The following is a 24388-nucleotide window of genomic DNA, read 5'->3' on the forward strand; positions in this document are numbered from 1 at the left end:
TGAAGATGTGACTGATCTTGTGAGCTATAGCCCAGAGATTCTCTGGGAAGCCTAGATGTGGGAAGCGTTGCTGTAGAGAGCGCATTGTGTCAAAGGCGCTACTTGAAACTTGGTGTGTTTGGGGTACCGGGGATAGGCCGAATTTGATCACACTCCCGGCCTTGGCCATTCCCCCATTTCTGTCCAAAACCTTGAATTCATGCACCCACAAGTACTGCAAACTCTGCCCTTAGGTTCCAATCCCATCCCTTTCCCACTCTTGTGTCACCGGATTATCCCTTGGCCATCCTTTGGTTGACATCAACCCTTTCTTTAGTCACACTCACCTCCCTGGCCATCAGTGGGTAACACCACTTCCCATCCTGTGGTCATTATTAGGAATCTGCTTTAGGCAACCGCAGCCATTCATAGTTTGCCTCTCCTTCACCCAAGTCATCCACCTATCCCCTTGCCATCCTTACATCACCTTCAGCTACTTTTAAGTTATCCTCCTGATCACTGGCCATCGGTAGGTCACCATCCCGTCCCCTGGGCATTCTTAGATTACCCGACGACAATCTTAGGTCACCTTCACCTCACACCCCTTAACCATTTTCGGGTCCCTGTCTGTTCCCCATCATGTTCCCCCACTATCCATTAGTCACACTCCCATCCCCTGCTCGCTCTGGCCATCTGTTGGTTACACTCCCATCAATCGGACGCTCATAGGTCACCTTTCCATCCCTTCGTGGGCTTCCTTCAGCTGTCCTTGAGTAGCCCTCACACCCTTCAACCTTTCTTGTGGCACTGTTCATCCCAGTTGATCAGTGGATCACAGACATCCCTGCAGGTCGCCATCATAACCGCGGCTGTCCATAGGCCACCCTCCCCTCCCATCCTTTGGCCATTTTTAGACCAATCCTGCCTATCTCAAATCACCCTGGTCCATCTTTAGGTCACCTTTGGGTCTCTGCAGGCCACTGTCGTTTATCTATAGGTCACTACCCCCCCCCCCCCCCCCCCGCTGTTTTCCTCGGCCCCGGCCAAACACCTGACTCTTTGCCTCATATGCTCTGCTAAGCGGCCTTACTCCTGCGAATCTGTGGAGTCTTCTCTGGAGCCCCCTTTACTTCCTGCGTAATGAAAAGGCCGAGTTAATGAATTGCCATCAACACTTTACATAAATCAGCCGAACCTGGCCCCAGCCGCGAGGCACTGCCGCACTAGCGCGGGAGTCCCGGCGCGCGCCGAGGAGGCCGGGTTATTATTATTGTTATTAAAGAGCTGGAGTGCTGACCTCGCACGCACTTCATTTTCTCATAATGCAGTCACCAGTGAGATCAGAAACGAACGCGTCAACCTCTTCATCACTTGCTTTAACGGCATTAGAATCACTGGAGAGGGGCAGGTTGGCCCCTTCATTGCTCCGGTCTCACCCTTGCACTAATCTCACTGTATTCGACCGCCATGTGATGGGGTGCCGCTGTGCTGCTTGCAATCCAGGAGGGCTATGGCGTCACGTGGCAAAGAAAACGTGATTCGGAACAGCTGCTTCTCTATACAGATCGCCGCTCTGCCCTTCAGGGAACCGGAAATACCACAGAAAGCCCCGCCCTTCGCAATCACTGTAAGGAAGGGAGGGTGTTTAGGTGGTCGTGTGTGAGACCATCCGAGTCAGGGCTGGCCTTCCTCAGGAGAGGGAGCATAAACTGATCCTTCTGGGCCCAGGAAGATACCACAAACGAGGCAGGCATGACTTCAGTACTTCGCCAGTCGGCCATCCGTGTTGTAGAAGGGATGTTGGCTTTGTAGGATGTGTCTGTGGGGAGTCAAGCTGGTTAAAAAAAATTGTTGAGCGTGAGAGTGGCGTGCTGGGCGTGGAAGTGGCGTGCTGCTTGGGCACATTGTGTTGTGGTACTGGAGAGAAGTCTCTGCTTGTTTCTGTGTTTTTACATGTGTTTTCTAAAGGAGTGACTGGAGACATGATTCACAATGTTGTGCAGTTTTTCAGACCTGACTAGACAACACAACTCTCTTCTTACCTATTGTTATCAATGCTTTAAAATGTACTTTAAGAGGGTTTTGGTTACACCTAGAGGAGAATTTTTTCCCCCTGCTGCCAATGCATGTTTGGCACATCATTCTGCCTCCTAGCAAACCATTCTTTTTTTTTTTTTATTTAATTTTTGGGAAACCTTTATTGTACATTATAAAAGAACAAATACGGGCCTACAACCATCAGGCCGGCCACGATACCATTTTAAGCACAAATGCAAACAATACGGCAACACAGTAGCTCATTAATGCAGATCAGCAAGCGATTAAAGTTACAACGGAGAGCGCTGTGTTACCGTGTCCAGGAGCAGTGAAGGTTAATTTTAAGATTTTGTCCCAAAAATGAAGTTTATCATTTTATATAAACAGTAAGCCAAGGAGAGCAGAGTCCGTACGATCACTTCAGTACACAATCAGGCAACATCATCACGCGAAAATCAGCAACAACGGAAGTCGAAACCCCCCAGGCAGTATGGCGGCACAAGAGTATACGTATCAGGATAATGAAGCCAGTCAAGAAGCACCGCATCCCCCGTCGCCCACCCATCACTAATCTCATTCACGGACTCAAGATAGAAAACAGGAAAAGAAAAGTACAGAAGAATGAGAAGAAAAACCAGGCCCATAGAACTAAAAGCGGTAACTAAAATCCCAACCCCCAACCCCCCCACCCTACACGCATGCAGAGGCTACGGCCTATCCCCCCCAGCAGTGTGCCCGTCGCCCAATAAGAACCCGAAATATAGTAAAAAGAAAAGGAAGAAAAGAAAAGGAAACCTATTGTTACCGGAGGAGGGCCAAATCCAAAGTCTCCCGAACTCCCAGCCAGAATTGTACACTTCCATCCCATACACGAAATTACATCAATAAACAGCAATAACAGAATGAGATGTGAAGAGTCATCACTGCAATACGCGCTGAGGAAGCGCCCCAGTCCGAAACCCCACCAGACAGACCAGCACAAGTTATAGCACGGAAGCCCCTAGCCCTGACCAGATCGCAAGCGTCCACCCAACCATGACACCCGGCGAGAGCTCGCCTCAGGTAGAACAAAGAGACAAGATGGCCACCCTCGGCAGAATCGAGATATCCAAGAGCAAGATGGACGCCGCCAAGCACAAACAGTTCCACTGTCCCCAAGGAGTAACGTTTTCAGAGCAGACAGGCATCGCAGGATATGGCTCAATAATATCGGAGCCTGTAGATCACAAATCAACAGGAAAGCCAGTTGCAGCGCCGACTGCGCCGTAAACAAAGGTTGCAATGCCGCAAATGAGGTCTTGGATGCAGGCAGGGAGGGAAACACTGTAGCGTTGCCAAAAGAACTGTCCTCCATGCGTTTAGGCGGCAACATTGTAACACAGTCGGAGCTCAGCGGAGGCGGATCAGCACAGCGAGGGGAACAAGTTGGTGGTATAAGCGCCGCTGAAAGACCCGCATCATCAAGCTTCCTGCACAGTACTCGAGAGCTCTCACACCACGCAGCCCTCAGGTTGGCAAGCGCTACTAAAACAGTGCTGCAGGTCATATCAGGGGAATGTTCCACCCTGTCCGTAGTTTGAGGTGCAGCTCGCCACCCAGCATGCCGATCAGGTGCCCATCTGGAGTCACAATCCTGGGCCGTAGTGTAGCCCATCATCGCCTCAATGGCGCCAGCCATCTTCGTCACCCACCCGAGAGAGCGCGGGAATGCGTAGGCGAGGTCCGCGGGGCAAACAGGGTCCCAGGCCACAGGGACAGTCCAGGGCAGCTGGCGGCGAGCGAGCAACAAGATGAGCTCCCCTTAGCAAACTCAGGGTGGGGGCAAAACCAGAGGCAGGCTCCGCTAGTCGGCTGTAATCCCGTACGGGGAAGGCACGGCGCGTCTCACCTGAGCTCCCCCAGAGCGAAGCGGCAGGGAAATTCCAACCATCTAGGAGAAGACCTCGCAAAGGGGGCCAGGGAGTATCGTCGCGTCTTACGTTGTGAGGCAGATCGCCGGCCTCCCCCCAGCTCGATCGTTCACGGTGCTCCAGCAAGCGCCATCTTAGCGGAGCAGCCCGGGTCTCAGCTCCAGGTCCAGGGGCGGCCGCCAAAGTAGCTCGGCAATTTCTCCGGCTGGGAGGCTGGCAGGGTTCCCGGAGAAACGGCAACAGCCTCAGCGCACTTTCGCCGTCCTCCCGCAGTCACGCAAAATCAGGATCGAAGGCAGGATATATCAGCGGGAGACAAAGGCTCGGGGAGCCGGGAGACTACACGTCCGTCTCCGCCGCCATCTTAGCTCCTCCTTCTAGCAAACCATTCTTAATGCCACGAGGGAGGTACTGTGAGAGTCAGTTGACGAATGGGCACCGTTGGGCATCCATTCAGTCTTAGATCCCTGGAATTGTGTGCCCACCCGACCGCAATCACTGTGCCTTGCTCAGTTCTCTTCCCCCCGCATATTTCCCTTGTCGAGGCATCCCCTTAACTCTGTCCAGGCATAGAATTGCACACCTCCACCCATCCGCCAGCCTCCTGCCCCTTCCCTTGCCATAGCTTCGATACTATCTGCAGCTGCATCTTCTGCCTTTCAAGGACAAGACACATATGAAAAGTGGGTATGCTTGCGAAGCCTAAAACTTCGCGCAGCAGGGTACACCGCCTGATTTACCCATGGTGACGTTCCTAAATTTGCTAAACTTTGCGTTTGAAGGGAAATGTTTTTCTACCCACAATCCTGAAGGTGTTGCACTTGTTCTATTTGTTTTATTATTTTGCCCACAGACTTGCATTTTAAATTGTGTCCCCACCGCGTTTTTTCTCGGAGTTTTCACCGTTTTTGCAGCAGCCTTGTTTTATTTGTTTTATTATTTTGCCCACAGACTTGCATTTTAAATTGTGCCCCCACCGCGTTTTTTCGCGGAGTTTCACCGTTTTTGCAGCTTCCTCGTGGCGCTTGGCCGCCATCTTGGGGTGGTCTCTGCCTCTTTGTGCCATTTGCCTGAGCGCTCTAGCGCTCCCTGTAGCCCAGGTGAGCTGTTACTTAAGGCGAGCTCTCCCGATGTTCACTCTTGGGAAAGGTGCCTGCATGCGCGCTGTACTGGCTATCACTTAAGCGTGTTGCGCTTATCTCATTATTTTAAAAGCTCGTTTTAGTATTGTATCATTATTTTATGTGAGCCTTGTTCTATTTGTTTTATTATTTTGCCCACAGACTTGCATTTTAAATTGTGTCCCCACCGCGTTTTTTCGCGGAGTTTCACCGTTTTTGCAGCTTCCTCGTGGCGCTTGGCCGCCATCTTGGGGTGGTCTCTGCCTCTTTGTGCCATTTGCCTGAGCGCTCTAGCGCTTCCTGTAGCCCAGGTGAGCTGTTACTTAAGGCGAGCTCTCCCGATGTTCACTCTTGGGAAAGGTGCCTGCATGCGCGCTGTACTGGCTATCACTTAAGCGTGTTGCGCTTATCTCATTATTTTAAAAGCTCGTTTTAGTATTGTATCATTATTTTATGTGAGCCTTGTTCTATTTGTTTTATTATTTTGCCCACAGACTTGCATTTTAAATTGTGTCCCCACCGCGTTTTTTCGCGGAGTTTCACCGTTTTTGCAGCTTCCTTGTGGCGCTTGGCCGCCATCTTGGGGTGGTCTCTGCCTCTTTGTGCCATTTGCCTGAGCGCTCTAGCGCTTCCTGTAGCCCAGGTGAGCTGTTACTTAAGGCGAGCTCTCCCGATGTTCACTCTTGGGAAAGGTGCCTGCATGCGCGCTGTACTGGCTATCACTTAAGCGTGTTGCGCTTATCTCATTATTTTAAAAGCTCGTTTTAGTATTGTATCATTATTTTATGTGAGCCTTGTTCTATTTGTTTTATTATTTTGCCCACAGACTTGCATTTTAAATTGTGTCCCCACCGCGTTTTTTCGCGGAGTTTTCACCGTTTTTGCAGCAGCCTTGTTCTATTTGTTTTATTATTTTGCCCACAGACTTGCATTTTAAATTGTGCCCCCACCGCGTTTTTTCGCGGAGTTTCACCGTTTTTGCAGCTTCCTCGTGGCGCTTGGCCGCCATCTTGGGGTGGTCTCTGCCTCTTTGTGCCATTTGCCTGAGCGCTCTAGCGCTTCCTGTAGCCCAGGTGAGCTGTTACTTAAAGCTCACTCTGCTCGCGCAGCGGTGACGCGCAGCGGTAGCGCCTGACTCGCGCCGGAGTCGAGCCAGAGTCTGCCCGTCTGCGCCCGTCCGCGCCAAGCACGCGCGGTACGCCGGGGGTTTATCTTTTCTTTCTGCATCACTGTATGCCCTCATCCGTCGGTTTGATAGGATGATTGTTTATTCCAGTGCCTCGCTTCATGCCATCAGAGATACTCTCCCACGCTGCTCTGCCACATCTCACCATCCGTTATGTGGCCCATGTCAGTGTGCCTGTAATAGATGGTCGTTGGACCGGCCTGTAGGTATTCGCGAGCTCGCCACCTCCCCCGCCCTACGAGCTCTTCCCGGTGTCTTTCCTGTGCCTGGTAGCCTGGGATCTGGTCTACGATTTTTAAATCTTAACACCAGATCGCTAGTAAAACACCATCAGTCTGTGGCAGATCTTATTCTGGATGAGACACCTGATCTGCTGGCTTTAACTGAAACCTGGCTGCAAGACACTGATGATGCTATAGTCAATCTTGCCTGTCCTCCGGGCTATCTATGTTTTAGATCTAATCGCCATTCCAGAGGCGGAGGTATCGCCCTATTTATCAAATCCGCTTTCACATGTACCTGGACGGCCCTGCAGATTGCTGGATGCGAGAGTGCGCTGTTTAAGGTTACCATCAGCCCCCAGTTCTCGCTGTCAGGGATGGTTGTTTACCGCCCCCCAGGCAGCGATGTAGCTTTTAGAGGTGCTTTTCCGGAGGCTGTGAGCCTATTGACTAGTGGTTGCGCTAATTTCTCGATCTTAGGCGACCTAAACCTCCACTTCGATAGGTTAGAGTCTCTGGCTATTAGTGGTTTTCTGGCCGACTTGGAGGCCCTGCAGCTGATCCAGCTTGTCTCTCAGCCTACACACGTGGCCGGCCACACTCTTGATCCGTTTTTTACGACTCTCTCGGATGTCCAGATTGTGGCGGTTGATCCTGTGATATGGTCTGACCACTATCTGGTGTCTGCTTGGCTTCCCCTCCCTGCTAATCCCACTATTCCACCTCCTTTGCGGGTACCTCGGCGCCACTGGAACAAACTTAGGCTAGAGGACCTTCACCGCATTATGGGTGCTGAGCCTCTAGGTCCTCTGCTGAATGCTACCTCGGGCTATGACCGGTTCTGTAACTGGATTACCAGGGCGCTTGACGCCCTGGTACCTATCATCTCCAGTAAGTCCAGTCCCCGGCAGGCTAGCCCCTGGTATGACAGTGCGCTGCGTGCCATGAAGTCCTCCTGTAGACGGGCAGAGAGGGAGTGGCGTAAGACGTATGATGCCGATAAGAAATCCATCTACCTGGCCTCAGTTAAGCTCTACCATCGAGCTATATGTAGGGCCCGGGCGGCGTTTTACGCAGCCGAATTCCGAAATAGCCTCAATCCCACCAAAACCATCTTTAAAACCATAAAAGACCTGATGGCAAAGAGAGTTCCCCCGCAGTTGGACAGTTCCATCTCCCACTGCGAAGCCCTGGCCACTTTCTTTCTAGACAAAGTTAAGAAAATCTATCAGGCGTTTCCGAGCACACTGTCACCAGTGATTCCCTGGAGCGGCTCCAGTAGTTGTCCATCGCTGCACTCCCTTCCCACTCTTTCTAATGAGGAGTTTGCTAAGTGGGCCCTGCGAGTCAAGTCTGGCTCGCCTGCAGACCCAGTAAGATCTGCCCTTTTCAGGGATGCTGCTTTTCAGGGACGCACTATAGTGTGTTCTCTGATTAACCTCTCCCTGTCTTCCGGCCTGGTCCCTGCCAAGTGGAAGCAAGCGGTGGTTTCCCCGATCCTAAAAAAACCATCTTTGGATCCGCTGAGACCTGAAAACTACCGCCCTATATCTTTGCTCCCTTGGCCGGCCAAGGTCATGGAGGCCCATGTAAATCTGGCCCTCATGGAGCATATGACCCAAGTTAATGTCCTGGATCCCACGCAGAATGGATTTCGCGCTGGCCACAGCACTGAGACGGCCCTTCTGGCAATGGTTGAGCATTTGCGGATTGTGCTCGATGCAGGTCAAACGGCAGCGCTTATTTTATTAGACCTGAGCGCTGCCTTTGACACTGTTTCCCATCGCATCCTTCTACACCGCCTGCAGGACATTGGCGTTTGTGGCTCTGCTCTGCAGTGGTTCCGCTCCTTCCTTAGTGATCGCTCCTTCTGCGTTGCCACCCCTCCTTTTCAGTCCAAGTACCATCCTTTGGACCTGGGGGTCCCTCAGGGCTCCTCGCTGAGTCCCACGCTTTTTAACCTGTACGTGCAGCCGCTGGCTGAGGTCGCCAGGCAATGGGGCCTAACCATGGTCTCCTACGCCGACGACACTCAGTTGGCGGTTACGATCAGCGGGGATGCCAAGCAGGATGCCCTAAGGTTCCGAAGTGGACTGAGAGAGGTGGCCAGCTGGATGAATAACAACTGTCTCCAGCTGAATGCGACAAAAACGGAGGTGATGATCGTTGGAAGGGATGCGGACCACTGGGGGGACGGATGGTGGCCTCCCGAGATGGGATCAGCGCCGGCCCCCGTCCTGGAACTCAGGAATCTGGGAGTATGGCTCGACCACACGTTAAGCTTTGTGACTCACACGAAGAGAGTGGCGGCCTGCTGTTTTGGAGTATTACGCGGGCTAAAACCCCTGCTCAGATTTTTTGACGCTCCTACTAGACAGCTGGTCATTCAAGCAATGATTATCTCTCGGCTGGACTACGCCAGTTCACTCCTTTTAGGAGCGAACCAAGCTGAGATCCTTCGTTTACAGCGAGTCCAGAATGCTGCGGCTAGGGCGGTGGTCGGTTTGCCCCGGACCTGCCCCACCTCTAATACTCTGCGGTCCCTGCACTGGCTCCCGATAAACAAGAGAATTCAATTCAAGGCTCTTTGCCTGGTTTTTAAAATTCTTCGAGAGTCGGCACCTGTGATACTTAATAAACTGCTCTCTCCCTACGTTCCTACCCGCTCACTCCGATCCCTTGGACAATCCTTGGTGGTTGTCCCCCGTTTTAGACTTAGCCGGATGGGGGGTCGCTCCTTCCGAGTGAAAGCTGCTACCCTCTGGAATGCGCTCCCCTTGGAAATCCGCCTCATGGATGATCTAATATCCTTTCGCAGGGCCCTGAAAACCTTCTTGTTTTAAATGTACCCTGTTTTAAGTGTTCTGCTTTTTTGTTGCTGGACTTTGTGTTATGTTGTGTCTACCTTTCCCTGCGCCAGGACGCTCCTTCGCTGGAGCAGCTGTGCGCATTAAAAATGTAAATAACATAACATAACATAACTTGTCCATGAGGTATTTTACATGATGTAGCATCAAGTTATTGAAGCGGTCTCTGATTCAGTAGGTGACTGACTGTGGATTGTGGAGGTGTAGATAGTGGCTTTTGCTTTAGTGGAGAGTTTTCTCATGTCAATTTAGAAACACTCACTTCATACACACTCACTCTCCTCTCCACTTGGAAATACCAAACACTATTTCATACACACAGCGCCTACTGCCAAAAGGAATACCCTCAACAATTTCCTACACACCCTGGGTCCTGTTACCTACAGCAAATTAAATAATTCCAGACTTCCTAACACTTCCCTGTCCTCTGAGGGACACTCAACACTTCCAGACGCACATCCACTCTCCTGATACTTTTTAAATGGCATGTTTTTTACACACTTCTTTTTAGTATTTTTGAAAAACAATAAGAGGATGGGCGAAAGTTAGATCAAGACGGAAGCGGTAGGAGAAGGGAAAAAGAAAACATCATAATGAAAAGCTGATTGCTTTCAGAAAAGTTCGGTGCAATTGCGCTGTCCTGCGAAGGCGCATGCTGTGGAACGTGTCTTAAGTTGTCTGGGGTGGCGGGCCTGGGAGTGCCTACGTGGATGATGAGTAACTCTCGCCTAATCCATAATGTGTATCGGCTGTTCTAACCAACCCCGGTGCCCATCCATTGCCCGGCACCACCTGCGGGTCACATTTCATAAAAGTTTGAAAGGTAAGCCATTTAGAGTTAAATGTGTCTATTCTGTTGTGCAGCAGCAGAGTCAGACTTTCAAGTGCATAAATTGTCCACACCTTCCCCCACCAAATGTACAGAGGGGGTGCAGTGGGCTTTTTCCAGAATTGTGCGAGTGCTACACAGATCACCACCGGCAGATGAGTGCTGAGTTCCCCTGGGGGGTTATGGGGTATGGGTTGTGGGTCCCCAGGGTCGTACAGCAGGAGCAGCAAAGGGTGTAGGGACAGTTTGATCCAAAACATGTTTCTTAATTGGGAGATTATAGCCTTCCAGGTACCCTGAGTGTGTGTACAAGCACCACACAATGAAGGAGGTACCCCGCTCACCACAGTTTTCCCAGCAAACCTCTGAGTTTCTAAATCTCTCATGGATTTACGTGGGCGAGAGGTACCATCTGGCGAGAAGCTTATATACATTCTCTATGCTCGTTGCCATAGTTTACCCCAGGAGTTGTCTGGAATTTTTTAGCCTAGGTCCCTCGTTCAATATTGTTCTTAACAGTGTTTAGGATTGGAGGTGAGGTCTTATTGTGCAATGCAACCATGTAATACCCTTCCGGAGTAGTTTCTCTGTGAAGATGGCTTCTAGGGGGGTTTTAGCGCGGCTTGCTTTGTTTTTTTATTGCCCCTGAGCCAGCCCAGTGCATTAGTTGCGTGATTAGGAAATTCCCCGCCCTTTCTAAGTGCCAGCTGTCATGCATCTCATCTTGGGCGAATATTGCTAAAGAGCGCCCAGATTTGGGGGATTCCTCTCGTTCCAGTCCCTGAAGCGGCGGTCTGCAAGGCCCGTTGGGAAATCTGTATTGTATCTTATAGGTGTAAGTGGTGAGGATTACCTAGTGGCTCCCTTTTTGGGGGTGATAACATGATATTGTATTTGAATTGCATTTATATATCAATTACTACCGCACACGAGGTGTCAAAGCGCTTTTTCGGCGAGTAGCACGCTATTCCGGAACCCATAAAGGACTAGTGGTGAATTAGTGTACTGAAATATGACAGTAATTTGGGTAGTGGATATGTTAGTCAGTTGTTTGGTTTGAGAAGGATAGTGGAGAGATCGAAGAGGGAAAAAAGTTTTGCATTTATATAGCGCTTGCTACCCCTGATGAGGTGTTGAAGTGCTTTTTCGGTGATAAGCATTCTAATCTGCAACCCATAAAGGATTACCGGTGATTAGTATAGTGAAATATGAAAGTAATTTGAGTGGTGGATATGCTAGTCAGCTATTTGGATTGAGAAGGATAGTGGAGGGATAGAAGAGGGAAAAGGTTTGCATTTAAATAGCACTTGCTACCCCAATGAGGTGTTGAAGTGCTTTTTCAGTGAGTAGCACACTACTCTGGAAGCCATAAAGGATTAGAGGTGATTAGCATAGAGAAATATGAAAGTAATTTGAGTGATGGATATGCTAGTCAGCTATTTGGATTGAGAAGGATAGTGGAGGGATAGAAGAGGGAACATGTTTGCATTTATATAGCACTTGCTACCCCTGATGAGGTGTTGAAGTGCTTTTTCGTTGAGTAGCACGTTAATCTGGAACCCATAATGGATTAGTGGTGAATTACCATAATGAAATATGAAAGTAATTTGAGTGGTGGATATGTTAGACAGCTACTTGGATTGAGAAGGATAGTGGAGGGATAGAAGAGGGAAAAGGGTTTGCATATATATAAGGCTTGCTACCCCTGATGAGGTGTTAAAGCACTTTTTCGGTGAGTAGCACGCTACTCCGGAACCCATAAAGGATTAGTGGTAAATTAGTATAGTGAAATGTGAAAGTAATTTGAGTGATGGATATGTTAGTCAGTTATTTGGATTGAGTAGGATAGTGGCGTGATAGAAGAGGGAAAATGGTTTGCATTTCTATAGCACTTGCTACCCCTGATGTTGTGTTGAAGCGCTTTTTCGTGAGTAGGACGCTACTCCGGTACCCATAAAAGATTAGTGGTCAATTAGTATAGTGAAATATGAAAGTAATTTGAGTGGTGGATATGTTAGTCAGTTATTTGGATTGAGAAGAATAGTGGAGGGATAGAAGAGGGAAAAAGGTTTGCATTTATATAGTGCTTGCTACCCCTAATGGGGTGTTGAAGTGCTTTTACGGCGAGTAGCACGCTACTCTGGAACCCATAAGGGATTAGTGGTGAATTAGTATAGTGAAATATGAAAGGAATTTGATTGGTGCATATGTTAGTCGTTTGAATTGAGAAGGATAGTGGAGGGATAGAAGAGGGGAAAAAGGTTTGCATTTAGATAGTGCTTGCTACCCCTGATGAGGTGTTGAAGTGTTTTTTCAGTGAGTAGCAAGTTACTCTGGAACCTATAAAGGATTAGTGGTGAGTTAGTATAATGAAATATGAAAGTAATTTGAGTGATGGACATGTTAGTCTGTTATTTGGATTGAAAAGGATAGTGGAACGATAGAGGAGGGAAGGATTTAGAACTTGTTTGGTTTGTTTTGGAGATCATAGCAGTAGGAGTGGGGTTGGGATGAGTAAAAGGGAGGTGGAGGGGGAAAGTCAGAGGGAATGGTTTAGAAAGGCTTGTTTTGGGAGATCGGATTAGTAAAAGAAGTATGAGATGATACAAGGAAGTAAGAGTCTAGAAAGGGTTATTTTGGGGCTTATAGTAGTAGTATGCAGTTTGGGATGAATGAGAGAGTGGAGGTAGAAGATATATTGATAGAGGTATTGGGTGATACATCGGGTAGTGCATTGGAAATAGTAGTAGAAAGAGGTTTGAGATGAGTCAGAGAGTTGAGGTAGAGGATATATTGAGAGCGTTATAGGCTGAGAAATAGGGTAGTGCATTGTATATGCTGACTTAAAAGAATAGAAATAAATATATAGATCAATAAGTACATGGATGGTATATAGATGCATAAAGGTAGGTAGAATATATAGATTAATGTTGAATTAAATAAACTCCTGCTTTCAAGTGTTTTTGTGTTTTTAATTAATTTTATTTATTTATTTTTGTAATTCAATATTGAAGCAATTCTAGATAAAAAGTTATGATAAAATATTTACTTATTTATGCAGTCACTTGTATACATGTTAAACACATGGAATAATGCAAATACCAGTAATGTGTACATTTGTTAAGCAAAACTAGTGAATATCTATATTTTTTTAACATAATTATTCTACACATTTATACAAAGCAAAACACATATATAAGTACATATCTATAGTACAAATAAATGCTTATATACAGAGGGATATGCTATATATTTCTGTTTGCGTATGGTGGTTATGTGGGGAAGAGACAATTCTTGAGTAGTTTTTGGAAGATAAGATGGTTATCTGTGGATCTTATGTTGGGGGTAAAACGTTCCATAGCTTGGCTGCTAGAACAGAGAAGGATGTGCCACCCATGTTTTTTTTCCTATGTGTTGGGATTTTGAGGCGAGGTTCCTTTTTAGAATGTGTTTGGTGATTTTATTCCTGATGAAGAGTGGTTCTGTTCTGTGTATCGCTTTGTGGCTGATACATTGCAGCTTGAACATGGATCTTCTGGCTACTGGTAACCAATGCAGGGCTTTTAAGGCAGGAGGGTGTGGTATTGGGACTTCATATGTAAGAGAAGTCTGGCAGCCAAGTTCTGAGTCCATTGTAGTCTTTACAGAGTCATTAAAGGTGATCTGTGGTAGAGGTTATTGGCGTAATCAATTTTGGACAGATCATGGGAGATGGTAGCTTGGACCTTGTGTGAAAATCCCAAATGAGGGAATATTAGTCGCAGAGTTTTTATAGTAATAAAGCTTGATCTTGCTGGTTTGTTCACATGGGCATTCATTGATTGCTTGGAGTCCATGGCCATTTTGAGGTTTCTTCCTTCCTTTAATACTTTAGGCAATGTTCCCAGATCGTCGGGCCATGCGGCGTGTGGGTCACAATGTTTCCAGTCGTCCCATGTGAGGGTTTCTGTTTTGGAAGCATTCAATTTGAGATGGCTCCACGCCATTCATTGATCCACAGATCTGAGACTACTAAAAATTGGTAAGTTTCCACTGTCTTTGGGTATTCCAGTTGAAGGAGTATTTGTGTGTCATCTGCATAGTTATAGCACATTAGCTGAAATTGATTGATCAGTGTCGGTAATGACTTCATGTAGATGTTGAAAGCATGGGTAAGATGATAGAGCCTTGAGGGACCCCTGCTTTTGTGAAGTACGGTTTGGACCCAAAAGGGGGGGTATGGATGACATTAGCTCTGTTACGAAGGTAGGACGCAATCCAGTCTAAAGCAGTCCCCTCTATGCCAGCTTTGTAGAGTCTTTGTATCAGAGTGTCAAGTTAAACTGTGTCAAAGGAAGCTGAGAGGTCCAAGAGAAGTAGTGCAGCAACCCAGTTGTGGTCAACTGAGTTTTTCAGGTCATCCCAGATGGCAAGGAGGGCAGATTCTCTGCAACTGAAAACCTAGAATCTGCTAGGCACGGTCTCCTTGTAAAACTAAAACAATTGAGTGTAAGCCACAAGTTTCTAATCACATTTCTTTATTGAAATTTCTATTTGACAATACACCATACAATATGGCTTATCCATCAAACTATACCAATACATTTCTTCACTGTTGAGGTACGTGAAGTTGATTACTGTGAAAAACAAGTTAAAAACCTTACAACAATATGAACTGTGAAACTAATGGCCTACAGGATAAGGGCTCTTGTAGCCAGAGGTACAGGAAGGCAAGTCTACATCATCATATGGTTATGACGATAATGAGTAAGAAAGGGGTACAGGGGGAAAAGTAGTGGGAAGGGAGATTATATAACAATCAGTTCCCATTCACAAAGGAAGCGTGTGTCACACTGGGTCCCAGACCTGATTTAGGAGAGGAATCACACCCAAACCCTTTCAGATTGTAGCATCCTATCGCTGAGATTATATGTCAGTCTCTCAAAGGATGCTTCTTTGTGCATATCGTACAACCAAGTCTTCATGGATGGGATCCTATTAGTCTTCGAGTGGCGCAAAACTCCCACTCCCATTGCAGTGGAGTGCCAGCTGTTCTCCAAGTGTGAGCGGCCCTCCGGGGATGACGTTTCATGCAGAAGTGCCATTCTGGCTGTCAACGGTGTGTGGGTATGAATGTCTGGTTGCATTTGATACATACTTTACACTAGTAGGGGCGTATGATCGGGCAGTCAAATAGAATGTGTACAATATCACTATCCTGATTCCCCCATATCCAGCATTTGGAATCTACAGTGACGTCTGATCTACACAATTTTGCTGGTGACCAATGACAGCAAGGGAGAGCCTTAAAATGGCTATATTTAATTTGGGATTCCCACTGCCCCTTATTGCAGGTCATAAGTATGTCATCCTACAGCGACAAGTTTCAATAGTTTTACATCCTCACCCCCATCACCGGAAATCTCTATCCAACAGGCAGCTCTCTCTCTCCAGGGAGTCAAAAAAGCCCTGCAATGTCATCTGTTGCAACTAGAAAGATATGAGGGAATGTTGTTAATGTGCATCTGTCGCAGGCATACTATTGGCGTAATTAACCAACAGCATAACCGTCTCGTCTCGGCTTTATGTTAACCGCTTTACCCCTGTTGTTTTATGTACCATCATCGTTGTTTGGCAAAACGTTTCTGATTGAAATATGATTGATGCTGAATAAATAAATACATGCCCAACTGGGATGTAAAACAATTGAATGCACACTAACACCCCTGTAAAATCAAAGAGAAAGCCATTTTAACATACTTACTTCACAGTGAATGGAGCAAGGAGACGAGCAATGATTGTGTACTGTTTTCAATGATTCCATGCTTATCAATTTACATGTCAGCTGTGGAAGCTGCTGACATTTCTACATTACAAATGCCTTTTTAGATGTGACAGCACACCACACATGCCGCTCCCCTTCCAGAATTAGTTTACAATGTATGGGAGTACACTGTTAATGTTTCATCTCCTGTATTTTCTTTTCTTACTAAAGGTACGTTCTAGCATCAGAAAATACCTGTAGTAAAAAATGTGTTGCAAATCACATGTAATAGTTTATTGCGAGTGAGTAGTAATCTCATCTTGCTCTCATCCTTACGCCGAGAAAGCAAAAGACACACAATTGATGGACGGAATGCAGAACTATTTAAAACATTCACCCCCAGTCAATAGATCTGGGTTAAATCCATCATCCTTTTGCTCACCATGCCACCCCAGTTTAGATCTGGCCATATGTAAATCAGTCTTGACCCTGTGCCTCATGGGAACAGTCCAGCCCGAACTGCCAAGCCAGGTCCTCCCTGGACCCGAAACAAGCATCCTTGGACCGGTTTCAGGGTTTCACCCCTCTTCAGCCAGGATAGCTTGATTCCAGTGGCACAGTGAGCCCAAGACCCACATCTGGGCATACCTGGCGCACCTAGGGTGAGAAAGCTAAAGACGCACAATTGATGGACGGAAACTGGGGTGGCTTGGTGAGCAAAACAATGATGGATTTAAACCAGATCTATTGACTGGGGTGAATGTTTTGATTTTTCTGCATTCCGTCCATCAATTTTGCATCTTTTGCTTTCTCGCCCTAGGTGTGCCAGGTATGCCCAGACGTGGGTCCTGGGCTCACTGTGCCACTGGAATCAAGCTATCCTGGCTAATGAGGGGTGAAACCCAGACACCGATCCTAGGATGCTTGGGCCGGATTATGAGTATAGGTGCTATTTATCGAACCTCGTAAATAGTAATACCACAGGTTTGTTATTTAGTGGGTGTGATAAATAGTACCTATTACGAGGTTATGGAGAATAACATGCAGAATTTCGTGTTTAATGCACTAAAACCCATGTGATATGGTACTTACTGTATGGTTTTCACCTGGTAAATGTTGGCAGGTTTCACCTGTTGAAATTTACCGAAGTGTTATTTAACGCTTCCAATAATCAGATGCGTGAAAATAGCACTCAACTCGTAATTCTGACCCATGCTTAAACAAAGGTTTACACATGGGTCGGAATTAACCAACCCACTTGTAATCAGGCCTTTAGTGTTCAGAGATACCTTAACTGGGTATCACCACCATAAATCCTGAGGGATTGCAGTGGGCGCAGGGATGCTCAGAAACAGACCTGAGCAGAAACAGACCTAAGCACCAGCAAGCCACCCATCGGCAAGGAACAGTAGTTTGATTTTAACTCTTGGTATATGCCTTCTATATCGCTTACAAAAATATCACCCCATTGCAGTTTTAATTGAAAATCTACACACAATCGGACAAATTTATGTAAAGGATGTTTAGGACACAATATTTATGTCAGGTGATGTTTACAGACATTTATCAGCATTGTGCTCTGGACAATTTATAGAAAATATTTTTTTGTGGTTTTAAAACTGCAATGTCCTAGTGGTCCCATAGCATATGAGACACCTCCAGGCATTTAGCTTGAAATATGTTGCACTAGGGGAATTTCAGTTTGCATTTTTAACAGCACATACTATGGCTAAAATTATACCATCATGCGAACTGCTCATGGCTCAGATCAGAAAAGGCTGAAAAAGTAAAACTTCAAATAGGGGCAAAAGGGCTACTGTGAAAGGAGTAGACAACTCCATCTAATACAAGGAATAAAATACCCCCAACAGTGGGATGAAGGGAGATTTCACGTCACCTCAAAGTTCTGAGCACTTCTAAAAGCACTGTGTCTATGACCTGCATTAATCGTATTATACATGGTTGGATGTATTTTAATGCATACACAAGGAGATGATGGACGGAGTCCTGAAACTTTTCAGACAGTCACTCCCAGTCACAGATCTGGGTTGAATCCATCATTATTCTTCAGTTCACTTTGCCACCTCAGTTCAGACCCAGCTAAATGCAAATCAGTCTTGACCCTTTGCCTCATGGGACAGTCCAGCCCGAACTGCCAAGCCAGGTCTTCTCTGAACCGGAAACAAGCATCCTGGGACCGGTTTCTGATTAACACCCTTCATCAGCCAGGGTAGCTTGATCCAGTGGCAAAGTGAGCAAGGGAACCATGTCTGGGCATACCCTGCCAACTTAGGGCGAACAATGCACACACAAGGAGATGATGGACGGAGTAAAATAAAAGGTTGACAGCCAATAAATGCCTGGTACTGTTGATCTGCCAGCTCTCGCATTCACCCGGTTTCTGGAATAAAATTTGTTGACTGTCGCTATACTAGTTTCCTAGACATCATTCTATTAAATCATTCTCTTAGGACTCCCCGGTCTCGACTGCACTAACTGAGTGAGGCCTGTGCTGGAGTTGCATGCTGGTGTGCTGTTTCGCCCACCGCAAGCGCAAGGTATATTGGAATTCCCTGACTGTTCTCGAAGGCCTGAACTCTGTGAATAGCCGACTGTGCAGCGTGGGTCCAGGGAGACCAGAGCCATATCCGAGTTTTAGGATATGCACCTAAGATAAATTTGCATACCATTTATTAAATACAATTATTGTACATTTTCATTGGTTATCCTGAAAAAGTGGCATTGTTTTTGCCTTTTTGGGCCTAAGCTATCCACCCCTCATATTGCCCATCGATACACAAATAACCCCTCCTTCAGATTAAACTGTATGTGAAATTCGACACCTAAATATTAATTATACAAATCCTGAAAGGCAGCCTAGATTCAGCTCCTGGGCATCTGCAGTGACATGTTTTTTCCTCAAGATCATACAGTAGGTCAAGGCGTTTTTTGTTCAAGATTACACAGCAGGTCAATGCCCTGAGCTGCTACTTGATTGCAAGCAGGTTCGGGCTGAGACAAAAAATAGGCATTGGCGTAGTGGCCCATATTAAAACAAATAAAAATAATATTTGTGTATAAGACAGTAAAATACTGGCCCATTTGGCTATAAAACTGGCCCAAAAGGGCAAAAAAAGAAAAACTGACAGAACACTGATGCGTCACTGCCAGATTACTCTTTAGGCCAGTGCTACCCTGGTGGCAAGCATTCTTCTGTCTCTGAGGCCGACGGTCGAAGAGCTGCCCTGGCTCCCCTCCTCAGAAGAGCGTCGTGTCTTCATTTGAAGGCAAGGCAGAGCTGAGCCGCGGTAGCTGGGCCCAATGGCCTGTGCTCTTATTTATATCCCACGCGCCGGGGATCACAGCGGCCCTATCACCGGTCGTATAAATAACGGAAGAAAAATTAGAAGGGTATTGGAGACGCGCTTCCCGCCAGATCCCCACCTGGAGTGGATAATGACTTTTATGTTTCATTACAAAAAAGTCTCCGAACCGCCCCATCCCTTCCCACCTCCTACGCATTCCTGCTTCTGCCGAACCTAAATGTATCTTTGAGTTTTATGAACCAGTGTAAGCTGTTGGGACTGGGCCTCTGGAGGAAACCACTTATTAGCTCGGTTATATATTGGACGGGGAGCATCTGTTTCTGGCAGCTTGTTGTCAGCGGATACAAGGAGGCTGCTGAGGGCAGGGCCACAGCAAAGCTAAGGCCTGCTCACAGAGAGCAAAGATTTGCGACATAAAATAAGAAAATGATTGTATTTTCCTTTAAAACTAGAGACAGATGGAGTTAGTTCCTGTGTCTAAATAACAGACTGTTTGATTTGAAAAGCTGAACTAAACTCAAGGGGTCTTATTTATGAAGGCCTTGCGCCACCGGTGCGTCACTTTTTCCCATTTTAAAAGTGACGCAAAAGTGGCGCAAGACCTTCATAAATAAGGCCCAAGGCTTCCAAACCATGCCATGTCGTGTGATCCTGGGCACAAAGGGCCTCATTTATGAAAAGTCACGCATTATTGCGTGAAAACAGCGATGCGTCACTTTTTATTGCACCCTCCTTGCGACACCAATGATGCGTCATATTTACATTATGACGCATCATTGCGCAAGGAGTTACAGATACGTCAGTATTTCTGACGTATCTGTAAGCGCAAAAGTGACGCATTGCTGGAGTGTGTCACAAAAGTGACGCAACTCCAGCAATGCGTCCTTTCACATGGGGCAAGTCCCATGTGAAAGGGCCTGCGTCAGTCTTATGCCTGCTGTGAGGCTGGCGCAAGATTTTGACGCAACAGTGTCCTAGAAGTGACGCAGTGAAATCTCGTAGATTTCACTGCGTCACTTCTACCACCCTTTCTTGCGTCAATACGCCCCCCTTGCATACATTATACCTGGCGCAGGTATAATGTGGTGCAGGGGTTTACAAACTGACGCATCTACCTAGATGCGTCACTTTGTAAATATGGCGCAACAAGGCGCATATTTTACGCCACTGGTGCATCACAAAAAGTGACGCACCGGCGGCGTCACAGTGACGCAAGGGCTCATAAATGAGGCCCAAAATATTTACGTACACATCACTAGTTCTCCTTAAAGGAAAAATAAGGCTGCACAAACGAGAAAGAAGATCACCCTTCTTAGCCATATACGAAAACATTTATTTTATACTTAGTTTAATAGACTGTAATGTTGCTCAATGCTGGGCTTTAAGTGGGCCGGGTCCTGCTGGTGCTGAGCACCGACAGTTCTATAAAGCAGGTGCTGAGACGGGTCCCTATCATCCTCTCCATTTTTGCCCTCCCCATCAGGGGGAAAACCAAATCTTAACTCTGCAGCAGATTCACCCTTCACTGCCTTTGAGGTAACTTGAAAGAGACTCTTTGTAGTACTTTCACAGTCCCATTATTTCAGAATTGAAGTATTTTTGATATTATATACGACGGAGCCATAGTTGTTGCTTGTTTATCTCACCAACTACCAATCATTGACAAAGCCAATAGTCTTGGCTTGTTGTAGGTGTAATGTGACTTGTTGTATTATATGTCTGGAGGCAATGACAGAAGCAGCGAAATACCAGTCTGGCACACTATGCTAAGCACCGAATTTTAGCGTAGGTGTTTTTTAATCCATGCCCTTAAATATATCGACCACACCCCTTTGAGAGACCCTCCCAGTTTTTTCATCTCACTTAAAGTCCTAGCTCAATGTATAATAACGTGTTTGACCCTTTGTATACATTCATGCCATAATTATAACTGTCTCTTGACCCATGCATTGCAAAGATGTCCAGCTATTTTTTTCTAAAATTATTCTCAATTTGTTTTACAGCTATATTTAAAAAAAAAAATACAATATTCTACTATGCTATATGGAATTGAAAAAGAAATATATTTTTTTTGTCATAGTTTTTACTTGCCATCTGGTTTGTGATTCACATCAGAGGAATGTTGATGGCTCTGTTTTTAATGCCTAGCAGGACCCGTCGCTCGGCACTTCCTGTCTCCCTGCACTTCCTGTCTCCCTTAGGTCTCCATAGACACACCTATCACCCAAATCCTCTCCTTTTTGGAAAACTTCTAAAACCAGAGTCTCAGCGAGCCCTAGACAGCACAGTGAACATCCCTTACCTTTGGCCTCAGATCTTTTGACCATGTGTGTGGCCATAAAAGCTGTCTCCTGGTAAAGAACTGTGCCTGCTTCGAAGCACTCTGCTTTAATCGCAAGTCTATAACAGAGAATACTTGACCAAGGTATGGAAGAGTACCTGCTCTCCAGGCCAGCCTCCTTAAAGCTGTTGTTTTTCTGAAATATAACATGAAAGCTCTGTCGGAGAGAGGCTTGCACTGCATGGTTCTTCACAATGAATGCAGTTAGCCCCTGCTCTGCTCCTGCTTCAAACTGGACTAGATGAAATTCTGAAGAAAACCTATGCTGCTTGCCATTGGGGTCATTACACGCTTCCTCCTTCTCTACCCAGACGGCGTAGGCACCTGGAAGCAGCAGTCAAGTGCCACTTAGTGCTAAACCAAGCAAACAATTATAAAGCCTTTAACTGAAAAGCACCAAAGCCCGCTCGTCTAACTCTGACTTCTTCTGACATAGACCCTGCAGTGCAACTGCCCCAGTACAACTATGTCAGAAAGAATAAATTGAATTTGGTATATTTTAATCTGGCATTTTGAGACCCATTTCATCGCCTCCAAAGCTGTTGACCAGTGTTTATCTATTATTGGTCTTCTGACACATACTTCCCAATTTTCTCGAGTAGCACGGAGTACGGGAGATTGCTGCATGCTGTTGCCATTTTGTCTTCCCACCCCACGAATCAGTAGTAGCCGCAATGTGTCTGAGGCATTCTGCTCGATCCGTTGACCACAACCTTCCCAATGTGTGGGCCAAAGCATTGTATGTAAGAAAATGTCAGAGTCCTTACTATACATATCTCGGATATCTTGCTATTTATGTCTCGTACCCCGAATATATAAGTCACTCAGTGTAAGTGTGTCGGCCTCGGGTTCTTATCATGCATTTTGCTAACCACAGGCATAGGAGATTTGTTCATGTGAAATACAAAAGGTAGGATTGTCTTATTTTTAAGACAATATTGATCCAGCACACAAGTCTCTTTTTCATAAAGTATATACAATAGTAACCATCATTTGTAAATCACAATGGAAAAACATTCAGTAGCAGAATCAAAAGATGTTTTTTCTGAAGTTCAATCTTTATTTATTCTTCACAACGCACTGTAGCTAAGGCGTTTCGTCCTCCACGGACTTCTTTAGGGCAAATAAAGAGAACTCTTCTTACAATGTAAGTGTAAACAAGTATTTTTCCGTCCAGTCAAATGAATACTGGATATCTTCAAGGAAATCTCTCCTACTTCATCATGTATAGGTATTCTCATTTAGTGAAAGGCACTGTGTTTTCGAAATCAAGATCACTCAGGTCAGGTAGCCCGGTGTAGTAGAAAATTTGAAAATGGATTTAGGCCGGCTCCATTGCGTGGCGTCTTCCGTTTTAGGATTGTCTTATTTGTTGCTATAAAACGTTTCGGTTTTATGACAAGGAAGAGCAGTTCTGTTTTGGCGCCATCTGCATTTACTGTTCAGCCTTTCGCATTGTGGTTCAGACTACTTTCTACTCCATATTTTCAATTCACTAATTTCTACTGCCAACAGACTTTTCTCAAGTTGAGGTGTGAAAGTTAGTTTCTTTTAAATATTTTTTATATTGTTCTCTGAGGCAACCATTCTACCATCTTTCTAATGACGCCCTTCGTTTTCATTGATGTTTAGTGCTAAGGTTACTTCGCTTTCGGCCAGTTATGTCTGTGTTTATTCCCTAGTTCCCCTTTCTCTCATCTCTCAGTCGCTCCATTCCCATAGTGTAGTTTCGAGACCTTTTCAAGGATGCCTCAGTTCTACAGCTCATTGAAAAGCTTTGTTTAAGCCTTCACTTTGTTCAACATTCGCACCATCTTGCATACCCCATGTCTTTACAAACTACTTAAACACCCTTCAGATTGCTGGCCATTGGCTGCCCTTAATTCGAAATACATTTTTCCCTGTAACAACATGCTTTCCAACTTGCCACCTTTCTTGTTACTTCTTTGCTTTTTGTAAGGAAATAGTTTGCATGAGCTTGGCCTCTCCAAATTATTCTCTATATTTCTCTTTGACTTTCCTTTCCAGTTTGACAGGATGGCTTAACCCCTTAAGTGCTGCGCACGTTCACCGGCCGACGGCACCACTACCTCCGTAGTGCTGCCGTCGGCCGTTGAACGTTCAAACTGCACCTGCGTAATGGAACGTCCAGCACAGGAGCTGGACGTTCCATAGCAGTTATGAGGTTAATTTGTCTTCTTGCATCACAATCATCTTGTTTATATTTAGTACTTTCCTGTTTCACTGGTTGTTCCTATACTTAGTCTTGAAACATTCTATTCCCCATTCTTTGCTATGGAGGATGTGTCATTTGTAGGATCCATTTTCTTTTCAATCTAGATCACACACTTAATTTATATTTTCATATAGCATGTGTTCGAATATTCATGCTCCTTTCAGAAGAAGGAAAGTAGATAAAAAACATAAAAAACTTAATCATATATGTCTACCAAAGCTGGTGAAGGAAGGACTGATATTTTATCAGTGTCTGTCATTGACTGGGCAAGGTGGTAGTGTTGATCTTCTGGATGTGTGTTGACACATGGCACTGGGGTTTATAGCGGCGGGGTTGGTTTCTGAGTTTGGTCATGGATTGTGTAGACTGTGGTTGTGGTCCACAATGGCCTAGACAGCATGGGTTGCAAATAGTGTAAACATGAGCAGAGCCCGCGAGAGCATGGTGTGCTTAGTGTCTCGGTTTACAATAGTTGACTGGGAGGTCTTGCTGTGTTTAGAGAAGCTTGCAGTGTATTGGCCTTCACAGTATTGGCATCGTACTAAGATGTTTATTTATATCACGATATATCATGACTTGGAAAACTTGTGTT

Source organism: Lissotriton vulgaris, chromosome 1_1 (assembly GCF_964263255.1).
Source record: "Lissotriton vulgaris chromosome 1_1, aLisVul1.2, whole genome shotgun sequence".
NCBI classification, from domain to species: Eukaryota; Metazoa; Chordata; class Amphibia; order Caudata; family Salamandridae; genus Lissotriton; species Lissotriton vulgaris.